This window comes from Canis lupus, chromosome 32 (genome assembly GCF_003254725.2).
Source record: "Canis lupus dingo isolate Sandy chromosome 32, ASM325472v2, whole genome shotgun sequence".
In the NCBI taxonomy this organism is placed as follows: domain Eukaryota; kingdom Metazoa; phylum Chordata; class Mammalia; order Carnivora; family Canidae; genus Canis; species Canis lupus.
The window spans coordinates 16,313,284-16,333,810 of NC_064274.1; the positions used below are offsets into that span (position 1 = coordinate 16,313,284).

Consider the following 20,527-nt stretch of genomic DNA (forward strand, 5'->3'; position numbering starts at 1 on the left):
AAACTTAGGTGAATTAATTTTTTATGTAGGTTATATTTGTACAAACTGAAATTAGCTTTTAAATTATTCTCACTTTGTTATTTAGTTATATATAATTCATGATTAGTTTAGAATTATGTTATAAAAAGTATTGATACTTTGCCACACTTGAGAGGGTGATTCTCACTAGCCTGTCTAATCAACTATAAGTCCATGGGGTTTATTACAAAATCAATCTTATATTACTATATTTTGAAAATAAAATTTTCTTTATGCTTTCAATTGCTTTTTCTTATTCTCTATATTATCTGTATAAGAGGAACTATTATATGATATCAAATTTTAATAATCAAAACACACCTTTTGGGCACATTGCCCATAATATTTTTTCAAAAAAACAAGAAAATCCTATAATGAATAGAAATAATAGAATATTAAAATATAAGATATAAGAAAAATTAACTAGATATTTCTTTATTTATTAGAAATTTGCAACTTAAAAGGGTGCTACCCTTTGCATACTACTACATTAAATAATTTGAATAGTTTTTTTAATAAATGAATATTTATTCATCTCTGGGTTCATGATTTCATGTTTTCTGTCCCTGTATTACAGAAGAAATCAAAAACACCTTCATGCAATTAGTAGCCTATTCTAACTCCATGCTAATAGGGATATGTTATACATTTTCTTTTCTTTCTTTTCTTTTCTTTTCTTTTCTTTTCTTTTCTTTTCTTTCTTTTCTTTTCTTTTCTTTTCTTTTCTTTTCTTTTTTTCCTCTTTTCTTTTCTTTCTTCTTTCTTTCTTTCTTTCTTTCTTTCTTTCTTTCTTTCTTTCTTTCGGCTTATTATTGAAAATGGAAGAATCCTTTTGGTCAAAGGAGGGGGTTATCCTAAAGGGTTCTGTGGATGAAGGCCTGAATTAAGCTCACCATTGTTCAACTTTTTTTTTCTCCGTAAGAAACTCTCCATGAGGCCCCTCAGAATCTGAGGGCAAAAGGGCCAAGTAGACAGGGGTCTCTGCTCCTACTTCAGGGCTCTTAGGGGCATTAGGTCCTGCCGTGTCTGTTCTCACCCACCCAGGGCAGCAGGCATTCAGGAGGATCTTGTCACCTCTCCTCTGCTCACTCAGCTTCCTGGCATGGATTCTGGACAGGACAGTGACACCGATTTTTGTCACTCCATAGGCGGTATCAGGCCAGCCCTCATGCCTGTGCACGCCTTTCTTTGTGTCTTCCGTGAACCTGCTCAGGAGCCCCTCCAACTCCCCCTCTGTGATGCCCTCACTTCCAAACTTCTGCTGTCGTTCTGGGCTGCAGCTTTTAAACTAGGGCTCGGACACTCACCCCGCTAGACACGTTCACCACCCTGCCTTGGGCTTTCGTTAGAGGCAGCAGTTCTGTGCACACGCCTCAGGGTCCAAAGAAGTCTGTTTTCCTGGTCACTTCTGCTTGCACGCGAAACGGTGTGGGATCATTGTCTCGAAGGCGATGGCCGCGTCGTTGAGCAGCAGCAGGTCCAGGCCCGCGTGCTCCTTACGCAGCAGGTCGCGCAGGGCGCGGATGCTCTGCTCCTGGTCGATGCCAGCAGGTGGGAGCGCGGGCTCCGGCCCTCGGCCTGGAGCTGCTGCACGGCCGCCCGGCCCCGCGCCCCGTCCCGCGCCACCAGCACCCAGACCCCAAGAACTGCCGGCACCGGCCGCGCCGTGGCGAACCCACGCCCTTGTTGGCTCTGGGCAGCAGCGCCACGCGGGGGCCGCCGACAGGTGCGGCGGGGGCGCCCGGGCAGAGCACAGCGCGGCGTGGAGAGGCCACCTGCAGGTGGGCTCGGAGTGTTCGCGCAGGCTTCCGCGCCTAATTTGAGCAGATTTATTTTATTTTTTTTATTTATTTATTTTTATTTTTTTTTTCATTTTTATTTATTTATGATAGTCAGAGAGAGAGAGAGAGAGAGGCAGAGACACAGGCAGAGGGAGAAGCAGGCTCCATGCACCGGGAGCCCGACGTGGGATTCGATCCTGGGTCTCCAGGATCGCGCCCTGGGCCAAAGGCAGGCGCCAAACCGCTGCGCCACCCAGGGATCCCTTGAGCAGATTTAAATAAAGCAAAAGGGAAGAGGAATTGAAGCATCAACCATTACTTATACTCAAAGTATCACTGTTTTATGTTTTATGTGACATCTGTTTTTTGCAGACATTAAAAATTACAAAAGCATTGTTTTGTAACCTAAGAACCAGTCTTATAATATGGTAGTCATGAATACTGGTTTGTACTTGAGGGGCAGAAATCCTACTCCTCTAATAGGCTGATTATAGGATTATTATGGAGTTTCTGGTTCCCTTGTGGCACATTTGGGTGAAATGAATTATAAACTATGTTCCCTGAAATCCTATCAATATAAATATAGAAACACAAGATATACAAGGTGGCAAGAATTACACTGCAGAGATCTTGACTATACTCAGCAGTTTACATCCTGGGCTCGTCCTTACTGAAATGTTGGCTTGTAGAAGCAAAAAGACAATCACCGAGGCCCAACCAGCACACAGTTCTGTGACCTACGTGTAGGTACTTGGGCTTGAGAATAATGAATGATCAGTGCCAGACTGAGCATCCTGTTCATCACACATCCCTGGGACTGGGATTAACTATGCACTGACACAGTATACATATAATGAATCAACAAATATATGTCTATCTTCTCAAATTTTAAAGAATCACCCGTGATGAATTTTACAAACTTCACTCCCAAAGATTATAATTGAACACTTTCAAAGGGGCTCAAAATCTGTATTTCTAACAAGTTGGTGTCTACACTTTAAGACACACTGATTTATAGGAAGCTTCAAAGTATTTAGATATATTGGGAACTACCAAAAAAAAAAAAAAATTGTGATCACTGCACCTAAGTGTTTTTCAGCCTCTTTGTGGGACTAGGCATGTATACAAGTCAGTATTGATGAGAGGGTCTTATAAATGTCTATCTACTGTATTACATGGTGTGAGTACTATGTGAGATTCTATAATTTTGCAATCACTAAGTCTCGGATTGCCACGAGCATCAGGAAATAATAGACGAAAGGATAAAGGAAACTTCCAAATGGAATAAATTATATACAGAGATTAAAAAGGTGAGAGTGGGCATGATATGGTTAAGGGGCCAAGTCTTGAATATCAGCTTAAATATATTGATTATAGTAAATTGAATAAATGCTTATATTAAAAGAGAAGCTTGGAAGGAGAGTATGTATTCCTATTGTGGAGAATTTTCATAGACACTCTAACAATGTGCTGACTACCCATCTGGCCATCTACCTAATCCAGAGGTTGGCAGACTTCCTTTATAAATATTTTAGGCGTTGTGAGACATTTATGGTCTCTGTTGCATAGTCTTTTCTTATGATATATGTATGTATGCATTTTTTATAATTCTTTAAAAATGTAAAGCTATTCTTAGCTCAAGATTGCGTAAAAAACAGGCAAGGGGCCAAACCATAGTTTTCTGGTCTTATTTACACAACTTCTGGCTTCTTCTACAAAGTGTTTGAGTGAACCAAAAGAATAAAATATATATTAAAGTATTAAAATGAATAATAGAGAATCAGTAAAAAAAATGATATAACAGAACTAAGTCAGTGTGTCTAATAAAGGAAAACTAAGAAGCAAAAATATCAAAGTACACTCAAGTCAACTAATATCATTAAGATATTTGAGTTTGGGAATTTGGTTCCAATATCTTAAAAGCCCAAAAAGACATAGTCAGTTACATAGGTCTTATTATTTTGGGGATAATAAAACAGGCTAGTCCCCTTTCTTAGCATTCCCTTTCTAAAAGCAGTGTCCCACAGATGACTTTATTCTTTTCAGTGGTTGTATTTGTAAACCAAATATAAATATGGCTGTTTTGAAATAATCTTTTGATAAAGGCTGATAACATAACTGTGAATGCTCAAGAAGGCAATTCTGGAGGGTATTGTAACCTTAATACATAGTATTTTAAGGTCCCAGGCTGATTCAAGAAGGAAACATAAAATACCTTGAAATTGGATGTTCTTCAAATAATTATACACATATATTCCCCACTTCAATTTACAGGGATTTTTAAATCATTTGTTTTTGTCCAATTATATAAGAATTACCTATTCCTTGTAGAAAGCTTGGTGAATAAGAAAAATCATCCATAATTTTAGTACTCTGAATAATATCCTTTTAATATTTTGGTGGGTTTCCATTATTATGTTTTACAAGCCTGTATGGATATATTTTATGGTCATAACTTAAATTATGCAAATATTCCTGTATTTTTGAGTGTTTAGGTTTTTTCCATTTTTACTCTTTTAAGTATTGTAATGAATGCAATGAATAGATTTCCAAAACTGAAATTGCTTTACTAAAGCATATAGCACTTTTTGAAAGCTTTTAAATGTTATTTCCAGTGTTTTCTTTTTTTCAAGAAGTTTCCCATGCCTCAAGCAGCTATATGAGGGTGTCTATTTACAGAACTCTGCCTCTTTAGTCCACTTGTCAGTACTAGGGAGTCACATTGTTGTAAACTCTTGATAACTACAGGGGGAAAAATGAGATCAATTTGCATTTCTATTATTATTAGTGTCAAATAAGCATACATTTTCTTCCCCCCTTTTTTTTTTGGTTATACATATTCCTCTATCATTTATATTTTGCAAGCATAGTATTTCTATCAGTTTTTGTTAGAACTTTCCATGCTAAGGTTTTTTACCCTTTGTCATTTTTTTATAATATTCCTCTAATGGATGATTTGCTTTTTATTCATTTTTGTTTTGACTCACAGGAAGTTGTAATTTTAATACAGTCAAATTCCTTTCCTTATGCTTTTATATACTAAAGTTTAAATAGTGAAAGCCTTTCTCAGCAAGAAACCAGACTTACAGAGACTTGCTCCTTCCACAACCCTTTTTATGGTTTGAATATCAACAATTATTTTCTCTATCCATCTTAAGTTTTTGTTGGTATTTTATGAAGAACTAAATTAATATTTTGGTCAAAGTAATTGAACAATTTTCTCTATAGTCAAAAATTCATCCCTTCCCATTGATTTGTGACGCCTTAAATAATTGTGTATTACATTTTAAATATGCTTAAATCCTAATATATCATATTAGGATTAAATAGATAATTTGACCTGCCTTCATGTGTATGTTCCTCAAACTAATTTCATTTGCCTTATAATTAGTGGATCATCTTCCCAGAGTCCAGCTGGATGATGATCCTGATTTTTAAATCTTACAGATTTTGATTTCTGTATCTTTTTTATGGGTTGGAGTTGGTAATTTGAAAAGGAATGTCAGAAACAACTATTCAGATAAAAACCATTGTAAAAAAATGAAACATTCTATCCTTCAAAAGCAGGCTACTACTAGTTTGTGACAAAGACTCTAAATCATTACAGAGAAACACATGTATCGTCTTAATGGCTATGGAATGGGAACATAAAAGTCAGCTAAAAGTGGTTTCAATTCATTAAAATGAATTTGTTTGTTTTTAGGCAGTTGAGAAGAGAGAGTCCTGTTTTGTGTCACTTGAAATTATTAACTGATCTGTGATGATTCTTGCTGAACTTGTTTTTTGCAATGTTATTAAAATTCATGTTACATTCAGGCAGCAAATAATAGGGATCCTATGTAAAACTCCAATTCAGTGCAGAAGGGATTTTTGTGCATAGATTCAAAGATCCAAGAGCAGTCACTGAAATATGTAAATAAAATATTATTATTTTTGGCTTCTTTATAATTTTTATCACAAGAAATATTGAATGCAATACATCCAATTATTATTCATTAAATATGACACTAGGAACCCAGTAGTTTAAGTAATTTATATACTTAGTAATGCTTCTGTCATTTTTAGGAATTTCTTTATTTGACATAGGTTATAAAGTGATCTTATCTGGATAAGGTCATAGCAAAATTATGGTTAACAAGATGAGGATTAGCTCCTTTGAAGCTTTAAACAGTGGCAAAAATAATCTTATTTTTTTCTTTGAAGTTAAGCTTTCTAATGAAACAAGCTGTGTGAGGAGATACTTTTAAGCCTTAAATTGAAAATTCTCTTGAGGATATCAAACCTAGAGCATATATCCTAAGTATGGGAAGGAGAAATAAGCTTCCTGGTTGACCTCTGGTTCCTGTGTTCCACAGTTGTTGTTGTTTCCCAGAGATATGCATTTAGTGCCTATGTTTATTCCGATTATTGCTTCTGAGTCCAATGCAAAGAGCTATGTTTAAGTTTGATTATGATTTTACAAAGTCCAATAAAGTTAAAATTATGTAAATTCCTGGTAGTCTCTTCAGGATTCCATTTTGCCTGTTCCCTCGTGAAAGTGTTCAAAGCTCATTTGGGCTCTAAGTATCGCTGTTGAATCAGGAGCTAAAAAGATAAAGTCCACAGTTTGCCTACAGTTGGAACATGTAAAAACTTGTCTCAATTTACTGAAAAACAAATCCATTTACAACAGATGGAGTCCAGGTGCTATCATCTACATGCTAGATTTAGGAAAATTGTTCATTTAATTTTTCTTAACTCCCTAATCTCTTCAATCCAACTATGTTGTGAACGATCTGTAGAACCACTTTATCAAATGAATATGAAGTGATTAATTTAGAAATTGTAGGAGATACTCATTCTATAGAGAGCCAACTGAAATGTAGCCTGTAACACTGTTAGTTATAGGAGAGAGAAAAAGAAATATCATCCCTAGGCATATTATGTGAGCCATCTGTGTTGTTTTTATATATCCATAATAGCACCACCATTCTCTCTCTCTCTCCTTTTCTCTCTCTCTTTTTTTCATACACATACACAGTCAAAGATTTGAGTTTATGACCTAAGCTGGACCAATCATGGCATCTCTCATACCAGCCTTGTAGATCCCATGGTCCAGTAATAAACTTGTCAGCCAAGATAAATCAACCAGAATTTTTCCCAGGATTTTTATAAGGGAAACCCGTGAGAAAGGGATCTCTCTCCTTTTGATCCTAAGCTTTAAGAATAAAAGCCCAAAGGTGCCTGCAGTCCTGCTTCTTGGAGATAACCAGACTGACAGAATAAAGTTGACGCTCAGAGAGAAGGTGAGAGGCATAGAGAGATTGCAAATGGTATTTTATTCCTGAACAATCCAGTAAATTTGGCAGGAAGCTTGTAATTTATGGGTAAAAGGAGACTTTGTTTCTAAATCTATTTCATAATGTGTAGATCATGTTCATTTCTTCAATAAATTATAGTAAAGGTGAGGCCCTTATGACCTCACCTAAACTTTACCACCTCCTCATAGGCCTTATCTCCCCGTATAGTCACATTGGGCTTCCCCATATAAATTGGGGTGGGGGGATACAAACATTCAGTTCATAAAAACAAAAAACAAATAAAAACTATAGGGTAAGATAAATATAGCTATAGGGTAGGGTGAATCTAAGACATCACAGGACTATATCATTAGCTGAAATAAGGTCTCCCACAATGATTTTGGTGAAATAAAAATAGATTTTAATTAGATATAGATTTTGTTAGGTAGTTCCTTCACCTCTTGCATGTTACATTTTACCTAGCTCAGGCTGGGGGAAGTCAGAGAAGATATAATTATACAAATGAATACATAGAATAAAGAAAGACCAATAACTTACTAAATTGCAGCCAGATATCTAAACTGGCAACTGGTATCTTGGTGAGAAAAATATAAAAGCACTAAACCAAAGCACATCCATCATCTCAGAGAGTTGAATTAAAAAAAGAAGAAAGAAAGGCTTGTTGCGTGATCTTCGGAACCCATATTCTGTTAGATTGATGGAGAACTGAGTGAATGGTTCTTCCTTTCCTGTGCCTATTTTCAACTGATGAGGAGAAATACAAGTTTTATGACTGAACATCATAAAATTATGATAATGATGGAATCTATTTCCTGAAACCATATTTCTACAGATATATAATTTTGAAATCAAGAAGAAAAATTAGCATGTCAGTATCTTTTAATTCAGGGTCATATCCAGACATAATGCAAGATAATTTTAGTCAATGCTAAGAAGACTCCATGTCTAGAATAAAATTGTGGTCAGCCCAATGCAGTAGTTCTTAAGCTTTGTTATACCTTTAATCACTTGGGTACTGTTAAAATAAATACCCAGTGCCTGCTTACCAACCCAGATCAATTAAATCAGTCTCTTGGGATGAGACCTGGCTTTTTAAAAAGCTTTCTGGATAATTCTACTGTGTAGAAAACCACTAGCCTAATGTTGGGGAGCCATGGCCTAATTTAGCAGTGAGTTAAATTCCTCATCTGAAATTAGAAGGCCTCGTCTGTATCGACTAAACTGTTCTTGTTAGTCAACATTTGGGTGCAGAAATTTCACATTAAGATGGACAAAGCTCACTAGAGAATCATCAAGACAAATAACAAGTCAAATAAAATCAAATATTACAGAGTGGCAACTGAAGATTGAAGTGTACAGTTGGGGAGGAGTTTAAGGAAGTGTAATTTTCTGGGACTAAATGAAGATTATGGACATTCAATGTTGTTCTTTATTTGTAAATTCTACTGAGGCAATAAGTCTTACTAAGTGGTCTCCCTTGAAAAACTAACTGGAGGATGTTGTCATAAGCAGCACTAAAGCAGAGAATTCAGTAAAACTTAGAACCCAAACTTCACTCAAATATCCTTTCAGGGACTCAAATATGTAGAAAAGAAAGTCCTGTTCTCTCTTGGGCAGATTGTTAATGAAGAAGAGGATCACATCCTGGGCTGCCTCTCAGCACACCATGGAAGGGACAGGAAAGAGTCGTTGCCATTTGTAGTAAAAGCTTACTTTTCCTGTTTCCCAGGCTTTCTGAGATTTACATATGATTTCTATAATCCTTTAGGAATGATGTCTTTGCCATAATCAGCTTCTGTTTCACCCTCAAAGAAGGTAGGCACAGCAGGATGTTGAAGTATTCAGATTCTTTTTCCCAAGTAAGCAAGTGAAGCTATTAAATTCCTCTAAGCAAGTATGTTTCTTGCATAGAGTAGTATTTAAGGAACTTGACTCTCTAGCAAAATGTAGTTGAGGAAGAAAAAACAATAGGCAAAAAGATGAGCTAGAAAACCAAAGTAAAAACTATTTTAAGGCAGTGAGGACCTAAACTATCTATCTACATGCACATGCTGGAGGCCATAGGATTTCACGGCTAAAAATGTAACAGGATGGTGAATTGAAAAGCTTTTTTGTGACATCAAGATGCAATACAGATGACTTTCTAAAATGGATACAATACCAAAACAAAAATTTGTCAGAGGAGGGGGCAATAACTTAAATTCTTAAGTGCCCTACTCACATAGAGGATATAAGTGTATTGGAAGTTAAGAGTTTTGAAGAATTTCTTTAGAGAAAGCTATTAGGTCACCATGAGTCCTTCTACTGAGACACCCCACCCACCCAACTTCCACCACAGAGAGTTGGAGAAGGTTTCAGCCTCCACCTCAGTCAAGAGAGAGGGTGTGAGAGAGTCTAACTGGAAAATGTGATAGGTATGTCCTGTAGGTTAAAGGACAGAAGCCTAGTGGCTGATTCATACCCCTTAATCATGAGTAACTGATCTGTGATAGCTGATTGAAGGAGAGACTGATGCTACATTATGTAATATGAATTCATAGTGTTCATAGGGCAAGTTATACGTGTGTCCTATGGGTGAGGTACTAGACGTACAGAAGATAGAATATCTCTTGTCTGGGTCATTTTAGGTCCCATCCTAAAGGCTGCATATAGTAACAAATAGATCTCACTAGAGAAACTTTGCTAAAGAATCCGGAGGTACCGCCAGTATCCTAAGGATTGGGGAAGAAGAAGTTAGCAATCAGTGAGAATAGATACAAATTCTGTGTGATAGGAACATCCATGAAAATGTGTGTTGGGAAGAGAAAGCTTAAGTGTTGTGGTTTCCAGAGAACCTATGAAAGTTGTACATCCAGGACCTGGAACATAAAGAAATAACTTTCTTGGTTTTCTTTTTCCTCTTCTGCCTTCCTGTGCTTCAACTGTGAAGGAGCCAGAAACCCCAGTTAGGAAGCTAAGGGGGCAAAAGTCATAAAATAGATGGTTAGAGAATGAGAAAAAAAAGTCAACCAAATGTCCTCAGCTGTAAATATCCAACCTGCATGTTGGAGGAGGGAGAGAAGCCTCAATATCTAATCTGAATCAGAGTTTGAATTTTCACTAAGGCTAGAGATTTTTAAATCACTGAATTAAAAATGTGACCATTAGTCAGTTTATTGCTTAAGACTAAACAGAGAAATCATGGGTCCTGTCTGAATTTTATCTGAGAGTAAAAGAAAATTAACTATGAAGAATAAAAGGATTATGAGACACACAAAAAAAAAATAAGGTTTTTTAATGGTACTTTATGAGTGTTGCCTATGCAATTTAATACTTACAAAACTCAACGTCAATACATAATTGTTATAATCTGATCAAGAAAGGCATAGTCTAGTAATCACATTTATGTCTTTGTAGTATTTTGTAATTTCACACACATTCATTTATTTGAATACATATTCTGAAAATAGAACAGAAATAAGTTTCTCTCTTTTACAGAAGAATAACTTGAAGATCAGGCTAATAAATAGTATATTCAAGACATTATACATGTTGGAGTAGGTTTTGAAGTTAGGACCAGAATCCAGATATACTGTCTCTGAATATTACCTAAGGGCACAGCTCCTTATGTAACAGGTAGCCTTCAAAATTTCCCTAAAAGTTGTTTCTGTGAATTCATTCAGTTAAAATTATTGATCTTCCATGTACCAGGCATTGTTGAGGATTCACTATGGAAGAAATCAGAGAATTTCATTACTCTCATGGAACTGTCATTCTAAGGCAGAGGAGCAAACAATAAACAAATAGAACAAACAAATGTAAGGGTCCATCAAGTGGCAAATTTTGTGAAAATATAAATAAAACAGGATATGAGGGATAGTGACTGTTAAGAGTGAGAATTGATGCATGGTGCTCTCACTAAACTTTAAGCCTTTAGAAAACAATCTATTACTGTTTTGCTCACTTTTGTATACAGACTAGTTGGCCTACAAGTTGGCACAAAGTAACATTTTCAGTCTTGCCATTAAGACTCAGAACTACAAGACTAGATTTGAGGAAATGAGAAAAATTGAAAGGCAGCTTGAATGTATTTATTACTGTAACTTCTCAGAAGGATCGCTAGCAGACTTAAGAAAAAAGAAGTAAACAGTTTTGAACAAATATGAGAGTTTGGATAATCCATGAATTTCATTTCACATCACTTTTCAATTTTATAAGGTTTTATTTAGCTCCACTGCAGAATTTTAGGAATGGCCACAGAAACTTAACACTCTAGTGAGTGAGAGAAACGAGTACCTTCTTAGCTCTGGCTTCCATTTACAAGAAGGAACTAGGAAACTTTGAAGCTATTCTAAGAATTACATTTCTTTGATAGGAGTGTTGGCTGTGCATAAATGCTGGCTCTGGCTACAGGACTAGAATCTTGAGAATAATTTAGCTTTTCAGAAAAAAAATATTGTGTCTGTGCCATAGAGTCTAGTCTGAGATTTTATTTTGTTTGTTATTTTCTGAAAAAGAAACCTATTCCATCTTCTGAATCAAGTTCAGATTTTCAAAAATATACCAGCTATTTTGAGTTATACTTCAAATATGATGATATTTAGTGTAAAATCCAGTGGTTTCAGTGTATTCACATTGTCCAGCCTTCACCATTATCTATTTTAAAGATATTTTTAACCTTAAATCTGAAGAAACTCTGTACCCAATAGAAGTCACTTCCCATTTGTTCCTTCCCCCAAACTCTGGCAACTGCAAATCTACTTTCTCTCTCTGTGGATTTGCCTACTCTGTACATGTCACATAAATAGAAACACACAATATGTGGGTTTTCATCATTGACCTCTTTCACTTAGCATTATACTTTCAAGACTCACCTCTGTTGTAGCATGGGTTGGTATTTCATTCCTTTTTATTGGTAAATAATATCCCATGGTCTGGATTTAATTAATTTGCTTATCCATTAGTTGATGAATATTTGATTTGTTTCCACTTTTTGGCTATTATGAATAATGCTGCTATGAATTTTTATGTACTAGTTTCATGTGACAATATTTTTTTCATTTCTTATGGATACTTGGATTTTTTCATTTCTCTTGATCAACTATATGTTTAACATTTTGAGGACTACCCAACTGTTTTTTCAGTGACTGTACTGTATAACATCCCCATCAGCAATGTATGAGGGGTCCAATTTCTTCACATTCTCATCAAGACTAGTTATTATCTATTATTATTATTATTATTATTATTATTACAATCCTAGAGGGTGCTAGGTGATATCTCATTGTATTTTGATTTATGTTTTTTAGTGGCCATTATCTAGCTCAAATCACTAAGACTTAAGTTTTCTACTAAGATTTACAGTTTTAACTTCTTACGTTTAAGTCTGTGATCCATTTGGAGTTAATATTTGCACATTATGTGAGGGTGAGGCCCAACTTTATTCTTTTGCATGTAGACCTCTGGTTGTGCCAGCGTCATTTGATGAAAACAACCTGTTCTTTACCCGTTGAATGTCCATGGCTCCTATGTCAAAATACAATTGACTAAAAATGTGAATCTATTCTTCTGGACCCTCAGCTCTGTTCTATTATATGTCTGGCCTTATAATAATACCACACTGTCCTGATTGCTGTAAGTTTATAATTAGAATATGTAAGTCTTCAGCTTTGCTCTTTTTCAAGATTGTTTTGCATTTTCCAGTAAACGTTATGATCAGCTTGTGAATTTCTGCCAAACAGGCAGCTAAGATTTTTGATAGACATTGTTTTGAATCTGTACATCAAATTGGAGAGTATTACCATCTTAAAAGTATTGTCGTTCAATCCATGAACATGTGCTGATTTTCCATGTATTTAGATCTTTAACTCCCTTCAACAACATTTTGTAGTTTTCAGCATCCAAGTCTTGTACCTCTTTTGTTAATTTCATTCATAAATACTTTTTGATTCTAAGTGGAATTGTTTTATTAATTTTATTTTGGATTGTTTATTGTAATATACAGAAATATAATTGATTTTTGTCTATAATCTTGTATCCTGCAGCCTTGCTAAAGCAGATATAGTTTCTTATTTCTTTTATTTATAGTTTCTTATATATATTGCATATACTTGCTGATTTTAAATCAAATACAGAATAATTAGCAAAACTACTACTCCTATGCTTAAAAAAAAATCAGACCTTATAATAATTTAAGTATTTCTCTAATATCTTTGGCTTCTGTAGTCATCAGCAAATATTTTCAATAGATGCTATAAAGAGCAAAATGGATAGCAAAACATACCCCATATGATCCTGGCTCCCTATAAGCATATGATCTATTGGAAAAGATGGTGGGCACACATAAATGTCTTTATGCTATGAGCCAAAATCAAGAGTCAGTTGCTTAACCGACTGAGCTACCCAGGTACCCCTTATTTTGTTTTTAAGATATATATATTTACCTTTCTTTGTTTAGAAATAAACCTTTTGTTTTATTTCACTTCAACTTAGAATTGCTATTAAACAAGTTGAAAGTATTTAATGTGACTACTAATTTTACTTGCAAAATAGCTGCATGGTGCCACAGTGAAAAATAAATAGACACATGGCTCTAGCAAAGTTAGCATACTTGCAAATAGAGGATTACCAGTGGATGTCCTTTAGTTTATCTTCTTTTTTTGTTTTTTACTCTATATATGTAGTTTGTTGTTATTTATAATTTAATGTTATAACAAATCATAAGATACTTGGGCTTTAAACTTTTAGTTGGCAATTAAAAATAATATCACTTATGCTTAGTTAATATTTTAAGTGCTTATTAGCTATTTGTTATAAAAACTTTAAAATAACTATAGTTAATTTTTAAATATAGAGGTAATTTAAAATATATCTATAATGTGATTATTCTTTACCATTGCTTTCTAAATTTAGATACATTTTGACTATATTAGCCAACTGTAAATGTGCTATCCATAGTTTCATCACATCTATTAAATGAAAGAAAGCCACTCTAACTCACCAAGACTTTCATCTCCACCTCCACTCCATTCACACAAGACTTAGTCCTACAGTGCCTGCTCATCTTTGTAGCATTAGTTTCTATAATAGTGCCTGGTGTGTGAGTAATAAGTGTTTCTTTAATGAATGAAGAGACTAAGAAAGGGAAAATCTACTGAAGTTTTGAGGAAAAATAGAATTGAGTATTAAGAGAAGTTTCCAAAGAGAATATTAGGCAAAAAGAGATGCATAAGATTTCCATGATCAGAAAAGAGGGGACATATGAGATGTGAACAAGTCTATGGAAGTGAGAAGGCGATTGAATCTGAAGAAAGGGAGAAGATAAGTGTGATTCAATTAGACACAGGTGTGGGCTTTATCTGGTCTCCTGTCAAATCAGTACCCCCACCTATTGTTGGTGGGTTTTTCTCTCTCCCTCTCTTTTTTTAAATGAAGTTTTATTGGAACACAGCCATATCCATGTGTTTACGTATTATAATGGCTGCTTTTTGTACTATAATGGTGGTGCTGAGTAGTCGGGACAAAGACCATAGACCGTATGACCCACAAAGCCTGAAATATTTACTTTCTGGCTTTTTATAAGAAAAAGTATAGGGCACCTGGGTGGCTCAGTTGATAAAGCATCAGCCTTTGGCTCAGCTCATGATCAGAGGGTCCTGGGATCGAGCTCCACATTGGGTCCCTATTCAGCGAAGAGCCTGTTTCTCCATCTCTTTCTGCTGTTCCCCCTGTTTGTGTTTTCTCTCTGTCGAATAAATAAATACAAATTTAAAAATAAAAGGGACGTGTGCCAGCTCCTGGAGTAGAGCATCCATGAAAGCAAATAGTGAGGAATAAGATAGGGAATTATGATGTAGAATGCAGAGCATTTAAACTTATGGCTAAAGTGTTTGGACTCTTTGTATTTAAGGTAGATCAGAGGAACAATGTGGATCAATTTGATAGATCACCCTGGCAGTAACATGTTTTTTGCAAGTTGTAAGATTATCACAACAATGAAAGAAGTCATTTGGAGAGAACAGTTAGCCAACTGCTAAATACGGGAGATGGTCAGGACCTGACCTATGGTGGCAGAGAGGAGAGGAGATGATGGCAGTAGAGAGAATGATAGAAAAGGACTGAAAATAGAACAATAAATGCTCAAGGAGACTCACTGAGAATGTGAAGACATGGATGGAAAGAGATGCCAATCATGATTCCATGTTTTCAGTAGTAGGTTACTGGAAGAATAATGCTGCTCCTGCTAAAAATTGAGAAAACCATGGATGGAATATGTTGGCTTCGAAGGAATGATTTTGCCTTTTATTGTAAGCCATGTTACTTGATGAGATAAAAAATCTCAATAGAAATGTCTGACAGGTAATCAGAAATGCGGGGCTGGCGTTCAAAGGCAGAGATTGAAGTAGTGGTATTGATTTGAGAGGCAGCGGTAAAAACTGTGAGACTAAATGAGATCTCTGAGGGAGAGCTGGCAAGGGCACAACACAGGGTGGAGGAACAGTTCGCAGGGCTGGGAAGTGCTCACTCCTAACGGGCAAAGGAAGAAATGGCCAGCAGAGGTAGCAGCAATTTTATGGGCAGAGCAAAGCATCACATTATTTAGAAAGCAGCTTCAGGATGGATCCAGCTATTAAAGGATCCAGCTATTTCAAATAAATTTTATTTGAGTAGAGAATCAGAATACAAAAGCCTTTATAAGCAGCTCATGGTCTACTGAAGGAAAGAGTTTTAAATAGAAAAACGGAAGAATTTTTACAGATATAGGAATATTTTTATTATAAAATCATAGGAAAAAAATAACTTTACGCAAGGAAGTTAAAGAATGTTTCATAATGACTCTTTGGTGTCTTTAAGGGAGGTCTTTGTGAACAGAAAAGATGATGTAGGAGTCGCTTTGGTTTTAAAATTAGCATACAACTTATTAAAGTGACAAGTCAAAATATCTACTTCCTTACTAAGATTTTACCTTTATAAAGCCTTTTGTTGTCAGTCTTTCTCTCTTTTTTTCAATCTCGCTGTCCTCCTTCTGTTTTAACACTTTTAAAACTTTGAATATTGGGACTTCTGGGTGGCTCAGTGGCTGAGCTTCTGCCTTTGGCTCAGTGCGTGATCCCGGGGTCCTGAGATGGAGCCCCACATTGGGCTCCCTGCAAGGAGGCTGCTTCTCCCTCTGCCTATGTCTCTGCCTCTCTCTCATGAATAAATAAATAAATAAAACTTTGAATATTTGGTCTCACTTAAAGAGTTAATTAAATACCTTCAAATATTGTAAAGTGCAATTGTAAGTTAGTATGTATGATTACCTTTCCAAATACTCTGCCTCAGTTATACAACTAACAAAATGTCCTAAGTATTCTAATAGATTCATAAACATGTGGCTTCTTAAATTTTTGTATAAGTGCCAATATGATAAATAAACTTAATAAAATTTCTGCGTTAAAATAGCATCTAAATTAGTTATTCAATCATATTCCTCCAATTAGGCACATTACAAGTAGACAGATTTTGAACTTGACTAGTACATAAAGTAGTAATATATCTAACACCAAGATATAAACATGTCTGGTTTTATTCTCTTAAAAATATCTGTTATTAATTTGGAATCCCTCTAGATTTAAAAGAATCTTTTCTATTAAAGTAATAATAAGTTAATCTGCAGAAGTTTGGGGGATACTGAGCCAAGATATTAAAAGGCTTTGTTCAGGATTATATTGGAATATACTGAGGTCTAGAAATAATCTTTTAACATAACTTTATAAATTGGAAGGACTTATGTGATATGGGTCTCTGATCTAATTATGTTAAGTCTGTAACTCTCCCACATTTGTACATGACTTGATTAGATTTTATATATTTTTTGACTTCCTAAGATATATAAATGCCTTTTTTCCCATACTTTAAAGACCTTTAATCTTGATGGAATTTTTATTTTTTATATCGTCTAAATCCACACATTTATTATGTATTAAAACTGATAGCCAAGTTAATTTTGACATACCTCATTGAACTGATATATTCAGAAAACATGAAGTCACGATAATTCCAGGGCTCCGTGATACTTTCTGTGTCAGCACCTTCATGTGAGTAAAGCAAAAGTAGTTGATGTGACTGGGGAAATTGGCTCACATTTTGAAGGCATTGTATAAAACTGCAGAGTTTGGATTTTATCCCAGGTGACAGGTTTTGGAGTGCATGTCTGTGTGCATGTGTGCATGCATGTGCATGCATGTATGGAGTTTTTAAAACATATATTTTATAAAATATATTTTTAAACATATACACCTGAAATTGTTCCTTACATATGAATCTATTCTCTATGTTATCTCCTGTCACATAGGCTTCTGTTGAATTATAAAACCAGTAGGTTGCAAAAGAGTGAACTTAAAAAATTTCCCCTGGAAAATTTCTTTATCTCTTCTTTATGGTTCTGTATTCTCCTGGTTTGAATAAATCTAGGTTTATGATTCTGTATTCTCTTGCTTCCTAGATTTACACCCCTCCTGTTTGAGTAGGTGCTTTGTATTTTATGGTTTAAATGGGGAGCAGGATTTTTATTATCTGATTAACCCTGACTATGGGAAACATAGATTATGTACCAGTCAGCACTCCTAGTCATCACTTAAAGATCTTGCAGAAAATCTGATTCTAAAAGATATGAATAGTTATTCAAATGTAATAATATTATGATTTAAACTGCTTTGAGTGAGGCTGAATTCCTTTAAGATATTAGGCAGAACAAATCGGCTTATCCCTTTCTTTTTGTGCTTATTTGGTCTGAGGAAAATGAAGTATGAAATTCAATAGTCAGCAAGTACTTGACTGCCTATTATATGCCAAACACTGTTTCAGGCACAGAGGACACAGCCCTGTACAGTATACAGAAAAATAAACAGACCCTACCCTGGGGGTTGGGTGGGGTTTCAATCTGGTGGAGACAGAGAAATTATATATATATATATATATATATATATATATATATATATATATAGTCTATAAGGTCTCTGGGAGAGAGCTGACTTTGCAGGCTTTATGCGTGAGGATTTGGGTGTTTACTCTGAGTAAGATGGCAGGTAAGCCATTGGAGAATTCTGAAAATGGGAATGACATTAACTGACTTTTTAACAGGATCAAGGCTATAAAGTACGTAGGGAAAGCTGGGATGTGTGACCAGACAATCTTTCTCCAAACTCTGCTAATGCAATCAGCGTAATTTAGCAAAGCAATTGTAGATAATCAGAAGTTTGGGAAATCTGGATTTTAGTCTCTTACTGGCACCAGGTCATGTAGGTGAGTATCATTGTTCTGGGTGAAACAAATAGGTAATATTTGAAGTTTTCTCTTGCTTTAACTTCTTCATTCTGCATCCTCAAAAATGTTGGACCCCATATAAACAAATTTGGAAATCATATGAACCTTTCTCTTATTCAGAATACACTTACATGATTCATTTCTTTTTGTAATATAAAATAACACTAAATAACAATCTTCTAGAAAATTACTAAAATAGAACCTATAAAGTGTAAGTGTTGAAAAGCAAACAAACAAAACTAACCTCATTTTGCTAGTCTCACCATAGGTTTAAAGTTCATGTATACAATTACGGTAGAAGAGTGGAATAAAATATATTCTTGCATTTTCATCTCATTATTGATTGGTGGGATGGAGAAAAAGGGAGAAAAAGAGTTAAGTGCTCATTTTCTTTATAAGTACCACATTATTCTTTAATATGAGATTTTGAGATTGATTCTAATACTTAGGCTAGGCTGCAGAGTTTGAACTGCTCCAGAAGGGAGAAAATCGGTGTTTCCTTTAAGAATCTTTTTGCCTTAAAGGATTTTGGCAGGAAAATGCCAGCTTTTGCACAGGCCTGTCCTAAGGTAGTACAATGATCGCTTCAGGAGCCCAGAGCAGTAACACTCTTGAGCAATCTCCTAGGTGTTTCTACAGCCTCTTGCCCTCACTAGTCTCACAAAACATTTTCGAAATTTGTGCCCACAATATACAGGAAGGGAAGGGATGCTATTGTAAATTCTCTGAGAACATATATCTATAGGGATACAAATTTTAATTATGTCAATTTCTTCTAAACTTTGAGATGTCTCAGCATGGGTGTTGTGTAGTGGCAGTTCATTCCCATTGCCTTGGGAATTGACATACTGACCTGGGGTGCTCATTTCACACCCTAGGGTGGTTTGATGTGGGCAATGGGAAGAAGTTATATACCACATCTGACTTTTCTGATCTATTGGCTCCTCTTTCAAAGTAAGTAAAGCCTTATGAGTAGCTAAACTAGCAACGTCACATTATTTGGAAAACACTGAACTGGGACTTTAGTTACTGCTGAACTTTACAACACTTTTAGAGAATGGGTGAACCCTAGTGGCTTCACAGAATTCATGAAGATTTCCAAACCTAATTCCAGGTTGCACTTTATACAAGATAAGGACCTAACATATTCATGTCATAGAAGTATATTAATGGATGCACTATGTAGTTCCAAGCATTAAACATTTTATAGTTAGGCTTCACTGTTCATTACTTTTGCACTAGCAGCCATTTTTTTCATATCTGGTTTGATTTTTCTTTCCTTAGAAGATGACAAATTTTCTACTTTTTCATACTTTTTTACTGGCAGTTTCTTGTCTCCTTTTATTAATGTTTAAGTTTTCAATTTGCTACCCTAATATGTCCGTATAAGAGTAGCTTGGTTCATTACTATCAGAGGTAGAAAATGGAAACACAATAATATTTTTTGCCAACTTTACTTCCTATTTCTTTAAATGTAAATTGAAAATATTAGAAGTCATAGACTCAGCCACTAAATTTTTCATCATAGTTAAAATAAGTGAACACAATAGAAAGGGGTTACATTTTCAAATCCCCCCACTATTCTGTTTTTTGAAAATGGGGCGGGACCTTAGGATACATTCATATATACTAATTTTTCTTGAAAACTTACAATAAAACTTACATACATAATTGTATAGTTGTGTGCATTATATGAATGAAATAATATAAGTATATATTTTTTGAATACTATAAATAAAAATACAGTTATAATATAAAGAACATTTTTTGTGTTTTCAAGGAGATTTTATTCATTGAAAATGAAGGTGAATCAGTCATTATATTTACAACATCTGGCCTTCATAGTAGATGTTCAATATATATTGGATGAGTATGGCAAGGGGGAATGGGTGGGTGGTTAAATGAATAGATGCATACACATTATTTCCTCTAACCTAACTGCAGACCAGGAAAAAAGGACAAGTCAGTAATTCTTGTTTTTTTTTTTAACACAAAAACTTTTCAATTTCTTGATATGTAGTTTAATTTTCTATACCAGCCAAAGTGGTATAATTAAAAGTACTCTATGAAATTGTGTGCCTAGTATGTAATACTTTCTTAGAAAGAAAATTGTAATACAAGTACTGTCCGAGTAATATTATG

General features: G+C 35.1%; 1 protein-coding gene and 1 pseudogene across 3 annotated transcripts in view; one reads left to right on the plus strand and one right to left on the minus strand.

The window, feature by feature from the left end:
- Positions 1-20,527, plus strand: part of GRID2 (glutamate ionotropic receptor delta type subunit 2) — a 1,467,015-nt gene that overhangs the window by 956,458 nt on the left and 490,030 nt on the right. The gene's annotated exons all lie outside the window — the stretch shown is intronic.
- On the minus strand, positions 908-12,599 carry LOC112644201 (carbonyl reductase [NADPH] 1-like; annotated as a pseudogene).